At 45.0% G+C, this 13680-nt stretch overlaps 1 protein-coding gene across 3 annotated transcripts in view; it reads left to right on the forward strand.

Moving 5' to 3' along the window:
- Window positions 1–13680, forward strand: part of SNCAIP (synuclein alpha interacting protein) — a 449424-nt gene that overhangs the window by 50780 nt on the left and 384964 nt on the right. For 2 of the 3 annotated variants that reach the window (XM_063964212.1, XM_063964210.1), the window contains exon 2: window positions 13330–13397. The gene's annotated coding sequence lies outside the window, so the exon portion shown is untranslated. Of the gene's footprint in view, window positions 1–9060; window positions 9173–13329; window positions 13398–13680 lie in introns of those variants that run through there. The other variant, XM_063964211.1, reaches the window with a different exon arrangement.

Genomic DNA, 13680 nt, shown 5'->3' on the forward strand with positions numbered 1-13680 from the left:
ACAGAGGTCATATTTCTAATATTTTTGCAGGTACTAAAATTTCTGCTGAATTTGTGTACTCTATCTTCTAACTCTTATTTACATATTTTGCCAATGGGACAACAAAGGAATTGAAACACAGAAGCAAAGTGCGTAACTAAAAAGTAGCGTTTCTGGAACAAATGTTTAGTATGATACAAAAGTTTCATGTTCTAGACAGAGCCTGTGAGATGTTTGTCGCACACAGTAAGCAAATCATGGAAGTAAACACATTTCTTTGAAATACTGTATATAAAATTATACTGTGAAATTATTGTAATTGAAATAAACTTTAAAAAATTCAAAGTAAACTATAAAGTCAATTGCAAGTGTATATGCTTTCACCGTCAATTGCAAATGAAGTGGCTGCCCATATTAGGTACAATAAATTTGCATTGATTCTTTGGGTGAGAAATGCAGGCCAAACACCAGCTCTCAGGACCAGCTAGTTTACAGAAACTGAATGCTCAATATCATACTGGCGCTGTTTACGCAGTCTGTTTGTTGGCATTAACATGGGTACAAATGTAACATTATCCCTTACATTTATGTATGATGCAGTCCTACCTGGCCATTTTATATGTAACCTGATTCCTATGCTTTTATGGTAACTTGTGTGCCCAGCTTGCTCCCGCTCCTTGCTCTTTGTCTCACGTCCGCTTCTGGTATTGCCCGATACAAGTAGTTTGTTCCTTTTGTTCTTTCTTGTACAACTTAAGGGGGTAATTCTGAGTTGGTCGCAGCCTCAAGTTTGTTAGCAATTGGGCAAAACCATGTGCACTGCAGGGGAGGCAGATATAACATGTGCAGAGAGAGTTAAATTTGGGTGGGGTGTGTTCAATCTGCAATCTAAATTGCAGTGTAAAAATAAAGCAGCCAGTATTTACCCTGCACAGAAACCAAATACCCCACCCAAATCTAACTCTCTCTACACATGTTATATCTGCCTCCCCTGCAGTGCACATGGTTTTGCCCAACTGCTAACAAAGTTCCTGCTGCAATCAACTCAGAATTACCCCCTAAGTGTATTCAAGATGGCTGCCTCCGCTGTGCAAGCTTGCTTGTACCATGTGTTCTGTATGTCGTTTGTCAAGTGCTTTGAGTTCCATGGGTTAATTGTGCTTTATAAATAAAGTTGTTATTATTTTTATAATTTTTTTTTCACGATTTGCTTTTGTACTTTAAAATGAATTATAGCCGATGACTTTGTGCATGTTGATCCCTCCATACAGGGTAACGTCTGCCTTGATCTCGCACATGTAAATATATTGGCACACATAGCAAGTCAGATTAAGTTAATGATCAGGGCCGTCTATTCATATGGGCTCAATGGGCACTTGCCCAAGGGCTCCAGGAGTATTAGGGCCCTAGTCTGATAGCTGAGGTCCCCTCTTTCCAGGGGTACCAGATTTTTGAAAATCGTCCCTGGGGAACCGGAGATATCCGACTTCAAAGCAATGGTCCCCATCCAAGCCTGTTAATTGCTCTTCCCAGCCAGATATCTCAGGTTCTGTCTGATTTAGAGTTTTTCTGAGTTTATAATCCAAAAGCTGGGACACTAGCTGATTGTCTCTACTATGCCCAGAACCAGAGATATTAGCCTTCCGGCAGCTGGTCCCTTCTCCAGCTCCACATGCCTAATATGCAGTTTTATATCTTCGTTGGTGGATTGCTCTGTCTCCTGAACTCTAAACCCCAAATCCACAGTATCTCCTGAAAGGTGGGACGCTCTAGTTTTTTTTTTATCCCATTCAAAGGTAAGAAATCTGTTTCCAGGAACTGGATATATCTGCAGTCAAGTAAGCTGCCCTCCCACAGGAAAATGATGAATATTAAGTTCACTCCACTTTCCACCTCTCCCCTACGTATTAAACACCCCAACCACCCTGGAAATCATGTACCAGGGCTCCTTCATTCAGCCCAATGCCCCCGTCTACAGTTTAGTGTAATCCCTCCTGCCTCATCTGTGCAGTAAAGGAGTAATTAGCAGACATTACATGTCCTACATGCTGAGTGGAAGATAGAATACCCCCTACCACCATTGGGACATCATAGCTGCCGCTGATAGCACCCCCCACCCCTACCGCTGGAGGATGGGGAGGGCGCCCAGTGCATTGCTGTGCCCAGGGGCCTACACTGCTGTTCAGATGGCCCTGTTAATGATTACAAAGATTATCAACTAAGGAGTAGGAAAGAACTAATGAATTAGCATTACAGTTTACAAGTTCTAATGTATTTCTTATTTATACTGCATGGCTTATTTAAATTCTTTTGGCTTTTATCTCTATTTTCATGCACCAGAGAACCAAGCAAACAATAGTGTTCTTGCCAGGCCAAATGATTTATGAGTACTTTATAGCACTGCAGTGGATTAGCAAAAGCCGCAATTTAATCTTTAGGAATGAATAGTTTATATATTCAGACTTTTATTGTGTTTGTTGTTTTTATTTATCTTTGTTAAAAAAAAATCACTTAATTTCTTCTCTTTGAAACCTTTTTTTAGTTGAATACAGTAAAATAAACTATTAAAGTTTCTGTTCAGAGAACTTTAGATGTGAGAGGGGTATATATATATATATATATGTATTGTATGTGTATGTGTATGTGTGTGTGTGTGTGTATGTATATATATGTATATATATATACAAACTTAGAGAGATCACAGTCGCTCCATTCAATTAACAATTAAGTGCTGGTGATACACTATATATAATAAGAATTTACTTACCGATAATTCTATTTCTCGTAGTCCGTAGTGGATGCTGGGGACTCCGTAAGGACCATGGGGAATAGCGGCTCCGCAGGAGACTGGGCACAAAAGTAAAGCTTTAGAACTACCTGGTGTGCACTGGCTCCTCCCCCTATGACCCTCCTCCAAGCCTCAGTTAGGATACTGTGCCCGGACGAGCGTACACAATAAGGAAGGATTTTGAATCCCGGGTAAGACTCATACCAGCCACACCAATCACACCATATAACTTGTGATCTAAACCCAGTTAACAGCATGATAACAGAGGAGCCTCTAGAAAAGATGGCTCACTACAGCAATAACCCGATTTTTTGGTAACAATAACTATGTACCAGTATTGCAGACAATCCGCACTTGGGATGGGCGCCCAGCATCCACTACGGACTACGAGAAATAGAATTATCGGTAAGTAAATTCTTATTTTCTCTAACGTCCTAAGTGGATGCTGGGGACTCCGTAAGGACCATGGGGATTATACCAAAGCTCCCAAACGGGCGGGAGAGTGCGGATGACTCTGCAGCACCAATGAGAGAACTCCCGGTCCTCCTCAGCCAGGGTATCAAATTTGTAGAATTTTACAAACGTATTTGCTCCTGACCAAGTAGCTGCTCGGCAAAGTTGTAAAGCCGAGACCCCTCGGGCAGCCGCCCAAGATGAGCCCACCTTCCTTGTGGAATGGGCTTTTACAGATTTTGGCTGTGGCAGGCCTGCCACAGAATGTGCAAGCTGAATTGTACTACAAATCCAACGAGCAATAGTCTGCTTAGAAGCAGGAGCACCCAGCTTGTTGGGTGCATACAGAATAAACAACGAGTCAGATTTTCTGACTCCAGCCGTCCTGGAAACCTATATTTCCAGGGCTCTGACAACGTCTAGCAACTTGGAGTCCTCCAAGTCCTTAGTAGCCGCAGGCACCACAATAGGTTGATTCAGGTGAAACGCTGAAAACCACCTTAGGGAGAAACTGAGGACAAGTCCTCAATTCCGCCCTGTCCGAATGGAAAATCAGATGAGGGCTTTTACAGGATAAAGCCGCCAATTCTGACACGCACCTGGCCCAGGCCAGGGCCAACAGCATGACCACTTTCCATGTGAGATATTTTAACTCCACATATTTAAGTGGTTCAAACCAATGTAACTTTTGGAACCCAAAAACTACAATTAGATCCCAAGGTGCCACTGGAGGCACAAAAGGAGGCTGTATATACAGTACCCCTTTCACAAACGTCTGAACTTCAGGGACTGAAGCTAGTTCTTTTTGGAAGAAAATTGACAGGGCCGAAATTTGAACCTTAATGGACCCCCATTTCAGGCCCATAGACACTCCTGTTTGCAGGAAATGTAGGAATCGACCTAGTTGAAAATTCCTCCGTCGGGGCCTTACTGGCCTCGCACCACGCAACATATTTTCGCCAAATGCGGTGATAATGTTTTGCGGTTATATCTTTCCTGGCTTTGATCAGGATAGGGATGACTTCATCCGGAATGCCTTTTTCCTTCAGGATCCGGCGTTCAACCGCCCTGCCGTTAAACGCAGCCGCGGTAAGTCTTGGAACAGACAGGGTCCTTGCTGGAGCAGGTCCCTTCTTAGAGGTAGAGGCCACGGATCCTCCGTGAGCATCTCTTGAAGTTCCGGTTACCAAGTCCTTCTTGGCCAATCCGGAGCCACGAATATAGTGCTTACTCCTCTCCATCTTATAATTCTCAGTACCTTGGTTATGAGAGGCAGAGGAGGGAACACATACACTGACTGGTACACCCACTGTGTTACCAGAGCGTCTACAGCTATTGCCTGAGGGTCCCTTGACCTGGCGCAATACTTGTCGAGTTTTATAAACATGTGGAAGACTTCTGGGTGAAGTCCCCACTCTCCCGGGTGGAGGTCGTGTCTGCTGAGGAAGTCTGCTTCCCAGTTGTACACTCCCGGAATGAATACTGCTGACAGTGCTATCACATGATTTTCCGCCCAGCGAAGAATCATTGCAGCTTCTGCCATTGCCCTTCTGCTTCTTTTGTCACCCTGTCTGTTTACGTGGGTGACTGCCGTGATGTTGTCCGAATGGATCAACTCCGGGTGACCTTGAAGCAGAGGTCTTGCTGAGCTTAGAGCATTGTAAATGGCCCTTAGCTTCAGGATATTTATGTGAAGTGATGTCTCCAGGCTTGACCATAAGCTCTGGAAATTCCTTCCCTGTGTGACTGCTCCCCAGCCTCGCAGGCTGGCATCCGTGGTCACCAGGACCCAGTCCTGAATGTGCGGCCCTCTAGAAGATGAGCACTCTGCAACCACCACAGGAGAGACACCCTTGTGCTTGGTGACAGGGTTATCCGCTGATGCATCTGAAGATGCGACCCAGACCATTTGTCCAGCAGGTCCCACTGGAAAGTTCTTGCGTGGAATCTGCCGCATGGGATTGCTTCATAGGAAGCCACCATTTTTTTCCAGAACCATCTCATTGATGTACTGAGACTTGGCTCGGTTATAGGAGGTTCCCGACTAGCTCGGATAACTCCCTGACTTTCTCCTCCGGGAGAAACACCTTTTTCTGAACTGTGTCCAGGATCATCCCTAAGAACAGAAGACGAGTCGTCGGAATCAGCTGCGATTTTGGAATATTGAGAATCCAATCGTGCTGCCGCAACACTACCTGAGATAGTGCTACACCGACCTCCAACTGTTCCCTGGATCTTACCCTTATCAGGGAATCGTCCAAGTAAGGGATAACTAAAATTCCCTTCCTTTGAAGGAGTATCATCATTTCGGCCATTACCTTGGTAAAGACCCGGGGTGCCGTGGACCATCCATACGGCAGCGTCTGAAACTGATAGTGACAGTTCTGTACCATAAACCTGAGGTACCCTTGGTGAGAAGGGTAAATTTTGACATGAAGGTAAGCATCCTTGATGTACCGAGACATCATGTAGTCCTTTTCTTACAGGTTCGCAATCACTGCTCTGAGTGACTCAATCTTGAATTTGAACCTCTGTATGTAAGTGTTCAAAGATTTTAGATTTAGAATCGGTCTCACCGAGCCGTCCGGCTTCGGTACCACAACAGTGTGGAATAATACCCCGTTCCCTGTTGCAGGAGGGGTACCTTGATTATCACCTGCTGGGAATACAGCTTGTGAATGGCTTCCAAAACTGTCTCCCTGTCAGAAGGAGACATCGGTAAAGCCGACTTTAGGAAACGGCGAGGGGGAGACGTCTCGAATTCCAATTTGTACCCCTGAGATATCACCTGAAGGATCCAGGGGTCTACTTGCGAGTGAGCCCACTGCGCGCTGAAATTCATTGAGATGGGCCCCCACCGTGCCTGATTCTGCTTGTAAAGCCCCAGCGTCATACTGAGGGCTTGGCAGAGGCGGGAGAGGGTTTCTGTTCCTGGGAACTGGCTGATTTCTGCAGCCTTTTTCCTCTCCCTCTGTCACGGGGCAGAAATGAGGAACCTTTTGCCCGCTTGCCCACGAAAAGACTGCGCCTGATAATACGGCGTCTTCTCATGTTGAGAGGCGACCTGGGGTACAAACGTGGATTTCCCAGCTGTTGCCGTGGCCACCAGGTCTAAAAGACCGACCCCAAATAACTCCTCCCCTTAATAAGGCAATACTTCCAAATGCCGTTTGGAATCCGCATCACCTGACCACTGTCGTGTCCATAACCCTCTACTGGTAGAAATGGACAACGCACTTAGACTTGATGCCAGTCGGCAAATATTCCGCTGTGCATCACGCATATATAGAAATGCATCTTTTAAATGCTCTATAGGCAATAATATACTGTCCCTATCTAGGGTATCAATATTTTCAGTCAGGGAATCCGACCACGCCAACCCAGCACTGCACATCCAGGCTGAGGCGATTGCTGGTCGCAGTATAACACCAGTATGTGTGTAAATACCTTTTAGGATGCCCTCCTGCTTTCTATCAGCAGGATCCTTAAGGGCGGCCATCTCAGGAGAGGGTAGAGCCCTTTTCTTACAAGCGTGTGAGCGCTTTATCCACCCTAGTGGGTGTTTCCCAACGCACCCTAACCTCTGGCGGGAAAGGATATAATGCCAATAACATTTTAGAAATTATCAGTTGTTATCGGGGGAAAACCACGCATCATCACACACCTCATTTAATTTCTCAGATTCAGGAAAACTACAGGTAGTTTTTCCTCACCGAACATAATACCCCTTTTTGGTGGTACTCGTATTATCAGAAATGTGTAAAACATTTTTCATTGCCTCAATCATGTAACGTGTGGCCCTACTGGAAGTCACATTTGTCTCTTCACCGTCGACACTGGAGTCAGTATCCGTGTCGGCGTCTATATCTGCCATCTGAGGTAACGGGCGCTTTAGAGCCCCTGACGGCCTATGAGACGTCTGGACAGGCACAAGCTGAGTAGCCGGCTGTCTCATGTCAACCACTGTCTTTTATACAGAGCTGACACTGTTACGTAATTCCTTCCAACAGTTCATCCACTCAGGTGTCGACCCCCTAGGGGGTGACATCACTATTACAGGCAATCTGCTCCGTCTCCACATCATTTTTCTCCTCATACATGTCGACACAAACGTACCAACATACAGCACACACACAGGGAATGCTCTGATAGAGGACAGGACCCCACTAGCCCTTTGGGGAGACAGAGGGAGAGTTTGCCAGCACACACCAGAGCGCTATATATATACAGGGATAACCTTATATAAGTGTTTTTCCCCTTATAGCTGCTGTATCTTTAATACTGCGCGTAATTAGTGCCCCCCTTCTCTTTTTTAACCCTTTCTGTAGTGTAGTGACTGCAGGGGAGAGCCAGGGAGCTTCCCTCCAACGGAGCTGTGAGGGAAAATGGCGCCAGTGTGCTGAGGAGATAGGCTCCGCCCCCTTATCGGCGTCCTTATCTCCCGTTTTTCTATGTATTCTGGCAGGGGTTAAATTCATCCATATAGCCCAGGAGCTATATGTGATGCATTTTTTGCCATCCAAGGTGTTTTTATTGCGTCTCAGGGCGCCCCCCCCCCAGCGCCCTGCACCCTCAGTGACCGGAGTGTGAAGTGTGCTGAGAGCAATGGCGCACAGCTGCAGTGCTGTGCGCTACCTTGTTGAAGACAGGACGTCTTCTGCCGCCGATTTTCCGGACCTCTTCTGTCTTCTGGCTCTGTAAGGGGGCCGGCGGCGCGGCTCTGGGACCCATCCATGGCTGGGCCTGTGATCGTCCCTCTGGAGCTAATGTCCAGTAGCCTAAGAAGCCCAATCCACTCTGCACGCAGGTGAGTTCGCTTCTTCTCCCCTTAGTCCCTCGATGCAGTGAGCCTGTTGCCAGCAGGTCTCACTGAAAATAAAAAACCTAAAACTAAACTTTTCACTAAGCAGCTCAGGAGAGCCACCTAGTGTGCACCCTTCTCGTTCGGGCACAAAAATCTAACTGAGGCTTGGAGGAGGGTCATAGGGGGAGGAGCCAGTGCACACCAGGTAGTTCTAAAGCTTTACTTTTGTGCCCAGTCTCCTGCGGAGCCGCTATTCCCCATGGTCCTTACGGAGTCCCCAGCATCCACTTAGGACGTTAGAGAAATATATATATATATATATATATATATATATATATATATAAATATGTCCATATTTCACAACTCCATCAGGGGTCATAAAAAAACATGGGCCACCAGCACACCAGACCTGTCAAAAATGTATTAATCTAATGTCCAAAAGTACACAAGCCCCCCCAAAAAACCAAGCCATTGGCATATCAATCAATATCCATACGCAGTCCATAATTGGGGTTAAAAAAATAATCACCCATCCTTGAAAAGGTTGCGGTCATATGACCAGCGCTCGGGTTCCCGGCGGTCACCATGCCGAAGCCGGGATCCCGAGCGATCAAAATACCAGCAGACTGTGCCGACCCACAGGGACTATTCCCACTCGTGGGTTTCCACCGGGCCCCCGATGCGTGGCGAGCTGTGTTGTGCTCACTCACCCCTGCCAGCATTCTGCTGCTGCGTTCCTGAGGTCGGTATGCTGACTGCCGGGATACCGAGCGCCGGTTTCCCAGCCCTAACCCCTTTGAACAATCAGGATGCGGCATAATCACCCATCCACAGACATAGTCAGACTGACAGCTGCCTCTCATCACGTAAAGACCAGTGAGTAGCAGAGACTACCAGGAAGTGAGCTCTGTCACGTTTGTCCCGTTAATAAAGTTTGGACAAACTCTGCTGAACTGATGTCGCACGGGGGCGGAAGACCTGAGGTGACTGGTGAGAGTCCACAGTGTCAAGAGGCGCAGTGTGTCTCTGCTGACACCACCAAGGGGGGACATTCACTCTCCTCAGGGGGGGTAGTTTTAGTACAAATCACGGTTGCTGCCTTCTGCTTCACAGTGATAACGGGAAGCAGGAGCAGCTTTTTCTCCATGGTAAGTGGAGTATTAGTACATAGAGCTCCGAGATTATAAACGCCGATGGGGCAGGAACGGATGTTAATAAAATATTCTCTGTAAAGCCCTGTGTAATATGTGTGCGCTATATAAATTACTCAGGGGACGGGGCGGTGCAACGACCCCCGGCATCTGTTTGAATGTGCCCCCCATGAGGTGCACCAGCTCCCTGTGCTTCCCACGCAGCACCATCATCATAGTGCCATTACAGTCTCTGTGTGGCACCATTTGTGTGATTATATCACTAAAGAGATGGTGTTGTGTAAGAAGCATAGGGGAGCCGGTGCACTGCATGGGAGGCACAGTGGTCAGTCCTGTGTGTGGGGCCCTCCCTGGACTCATAGGCCCTTGTGCACCCCCCGTAGTAGTTTTACCACTGCTGACTATGTCCTACCCAAAGCTCAAAACTGGGTGTTTTACACTTTCTTCAATAACTTTTTTTATTGTGAAAATGAGGCTGAGCGAGCATCAGATGGTCAGCTGTTATTATGTCATGCCCATTACTGCTTTCGTTGTGTAGTGTGCATTGATTATTTTTCAGTGATCTTTTGTTTTGATACTTATACTGCTGTACGCTGACAAGTCTTTTGTATTAATTGGAAATAAGAACTAACTACAGAGAAAGCTGATGTTTTGGACGTAGATAAGGCTTACCCCTGATTAACAAGCCACTCCAGAGGTAAATTTACCAAAGACAGTGGTGGTATAATTACCGCCAGCTATCTTCTGATTGCTATTGTGAACTCAGGATTGCCATATCATAATGCTCTTACTAAAAACAATGTATTATTATTAAAAGCCAAATATATATAAAAATATATATTTTCCTGTTCAGTCGTGGCAGGCAAATTGATAAATGGGCCCAAAATAACGTTGCACATTTATAATCAGCTTGGTACCTGTAACCTTAAATCTAAACCAGAGGAAAGTGGAGTTCTAGGATGTTAATTAAGCAACTGGTTTTTAAAATACATCTATGCCCCTTATATCTGGGTGTTGTGGCTGACATGACAATATACGGTTTTTGGAGAATTCTGCTAGCATTGGGGGTAATTCCAAGTTGATCGCAGCAGGAATTTAGTTAGCAATTGGGCAAAACCATGTGCACTGCAGGGGAGGCAGATTTAACATGTGCAGAGAGAGTTAGATTTGGGTGGGGTGTGTTCAATCTGCAATCTAATTTGCAGTGTAAAAATAAAGCAGCCAGTATTTACCCTGCACAGAAACAATATAACCCACCCAAATCTAACTCTCTCTGCACATGTTAAATCTGCCCCCCCTGCAGTGCACATGGGCCCTCATTCCGAGTTGTTCGCTCGCAAGGCGAATGTAGCAGAGTTACACACGCTAAGCCGCCGCCTACTGGGAGTGAATCTTAGCTTCTTAAAATTGCGACCGACGTACGCGCAATATTGCGATTACAAACGAGTTAGCAGTTTCAGAGTAGCTCCAGACTTACTCTGCCTGTGCGATCAGTTCAGTGCTTGTCGTTCCTGGTTGACGTCACAAACACACCCAGCGTTCGCCCAGGCACTCCCACCGTTTCCCCGGCCACTCCTGCGTTTTTTCCGGAAACGGTAGCGTTTTCAGCCACACGCCCCTGAAACGCCGTGTATCCGCCCAGTAACACCCATTTCCTGTCAATCACATTACGATCGCCGGAGCGAAGAAAAAGCCGTGAGTAAAAATACTTTCTTCATAGTAAAGTTACTTGGCGCAGTCGCAGTGCGAACATTGCGCATGCGTACTAAGCGGATTTTCACTGCGATGCGATGAAAAATACCGAGCGAACAACTCGGAATGAGGGCCATGGTTTTGCCCAATTGCTAACTAAATTCCTGCTGCGATCAACTTGGAATTACCCCCATTGTTCTATAAACAGCAATGATACATAACACATGTGGGTCCTCCGTTAGCAAAAAGTGGGTTCAGATTAATTTAGGATTAGAATGGGAATTCAATGGTTGTCGCTTAATGCAAATGTAATATTGATTATGTGCAATAATAAGCCCATGTTTAAAAGACAATTAGTTCTGCTGTGTACTCGATACCTTTGTCTTGGACAAGAGAAAAACTCTTGTTCTTCAATTCACATGTATTGTTTTGCAATTCATTATAAAAGATTAAATGCCTTCCTTCTATGCGATTACATCTTTTAAATGAACTATCTCATAAAAACACATAACACTGACTGATTTATACCTTTTACAGGCTTCTGTTTTAATGGATTGCTTCCTAAATACTCTTAGCATGTGTTGAATTTAATCAATTCCTGTCTTGTTGGCCAGCTACGTATTTTAGCGTGAGTCTTCATCCATCATCTATTCCAACATGACTATTCCTTCCGATAGCGATGCCAAAATGTGACTTCATTGAGAAGTGTTGTGTTGTGCAGAGCTGCCTGTGCACCGTAGGATACACGGTCATTCTACCTAGTATTTGGGTTATGTTTAACAGTCACTAGTGAATATTGTGTAGTATGCAGTGTTTCATCACTATTGGGATATAACTAGGATTATTTGAACAGTTTCCATCACACTCAGTAAGTGAAAGTTTAGCAGTAGAACATTAATTCTTAAGAAAGTTTCTTGATAAAATGTGTTGCAAGTTGCTTTCTAATCATTATGTCATTGATTTAATTTCTCCTTGTTAAGGGGGCTATATATTAAGACAAAATCATTTAGAATTGTTTGTTTTCACATAATTAAAATACTTGTTTTAGTTTCATGTCAATTTGCTATTAGTTGAATGCTGGAGGTATGGTAAGAGCTGCACCAATGGATCTGACCTCCCTGCAGGTCAATGCTTCACCCCTCTCTTGTATCACAGTTTTGTTCTGTATGTCTGCAGGGTCAGAACTGACAGTAATGTAGTACTGATCTCTTATCACTTACTGCGGACTCTTTTTGGAACCACTGTACCTGCATGAGTCTTTTTTATAAAGTTGCTCCATAAATTTTTCGGTTTTTGTTTTGGTGTGACACCAATCACATGGTACTATATTAAGCATTATATGATAATACTGTGCAAGATGATAAAGAGTCTCCTTCAGATGTTTCCACATACAACGTGGCCGCAGTCGTGCTCAATGGTGCAGAGATTGGTATGGAGGGTACTATTTACCAAGGTTTGGCTACGTATGCAGCGATCTGTGTCCATCCCTGAATCAGGTCGTTAAAAATACAAAATAAGCTTAGCAGAAAGACACCCCCAAGACAGGAAAATGCCCACAATTCGCCAGTAGGGGGCGGTACTAAATGAGATTTTTTTATTCCATCCAGAATTCAGGGGCAGATTTATTAAGCTCGGTGAAGTGATAAAGTGGAAGGTGATAAAGGACCAGCCAGTCAGATCCTTACTGCTATGTCACAGGCTGTGTTTGAAAAATGACAGTTAGGAGCTGACTGGCCGGTGCTTTATCACCTTCCACTTTATCACTTCACCGAGCTTAATAAATCTGCCCCTCAATCCCTATCACAGATTTAATGAAATGTTGTTTCCCCAGATCTAATTAGAAACTAATGGGGGGTACACATGTAGCGATGTGTGCTGAGTGATTTAGCATAGACCGCTCAGCACACATCTCCCCCCCCATTCAGCACACAACGCGATGTGTGCTGAACGAGGAGGGAACGCTCACTTCACCCAGCGGTGAAGTGAGCAATCTAACTAGATTGTGCCTGCATGCAGGCGAATCTAGAACCGGGGATAGCGACACGCGGGGCCGCGCATCGCTATCGCTATGGGGCACAAACATGGAGAGCTGTTTGCTTCATTTCTAAGCAATCTAAGCACACACCACTATGTGTGTACCCCCCTTATACCCCGTAGATTTCAGAATGTACAAATACAGTGTAAAATGACAAAGCAAAAATGGAACTAGACAATTCTATCACTGTACTTTGCACCTCTGCAAAATGACCTAAAATTCAGTTTTGTGTGAAGCTGCAATTTTGCTCAGCTGCGATCTTAGTTATGACATAAACATTTTAGAACTTCAACAATTCACTATAATATTTTGCTAATTTTTAGGCCTGAACCCTGGTGACTTAGGACACATCTTGTTAATGAAGAGCACAACCCCCTCTCTGATGGAAGGTTTATCTTATCTTTCTACCCCTCTTCTTTTGTTCTAGGATACCAGGGAATTGCAGTAGGTTTCTGGACTTCCCCTATCTGGGTTTCATTACTAGCCACTCTAATGGTGAGTCCCTGATATATCACCCTTTACAGAAATGTGTCTGAGTGTTACAGAATTATGTATGCCAATGAAAATATAGGTTGGGCCTGATACCGAGTCACACACATCTCCGTATGTAGCAGGATTTGGAATGCAAATATTTTGCTAACAAAATGATAATGAAAGTATACACATGGCTTTAGGCATATGCATAGCGTTGCCCCACTATTCCTATTAATAGCCATAATCACTAGTACAAGGACTTGTACCTACTGTATGCTGGGTGCTAGAGATCTGTCAGAATTGG

This window comes from Pseudophryne corroboree, chromosome 1 (assembly GCF_028390025.1).
Source record: "Pseudophryne corroboree isolate aPseCor3 chromosome 1, aPseCor3.hap2, whole genome shotgun sequence".
Classification (NCBI taxonomy): Eukaryota; Metazoa; Chordata; class Amphibia; order Anura; family Myobatrachidae; genus Pseudophryne; species Pseudophryne corroboree.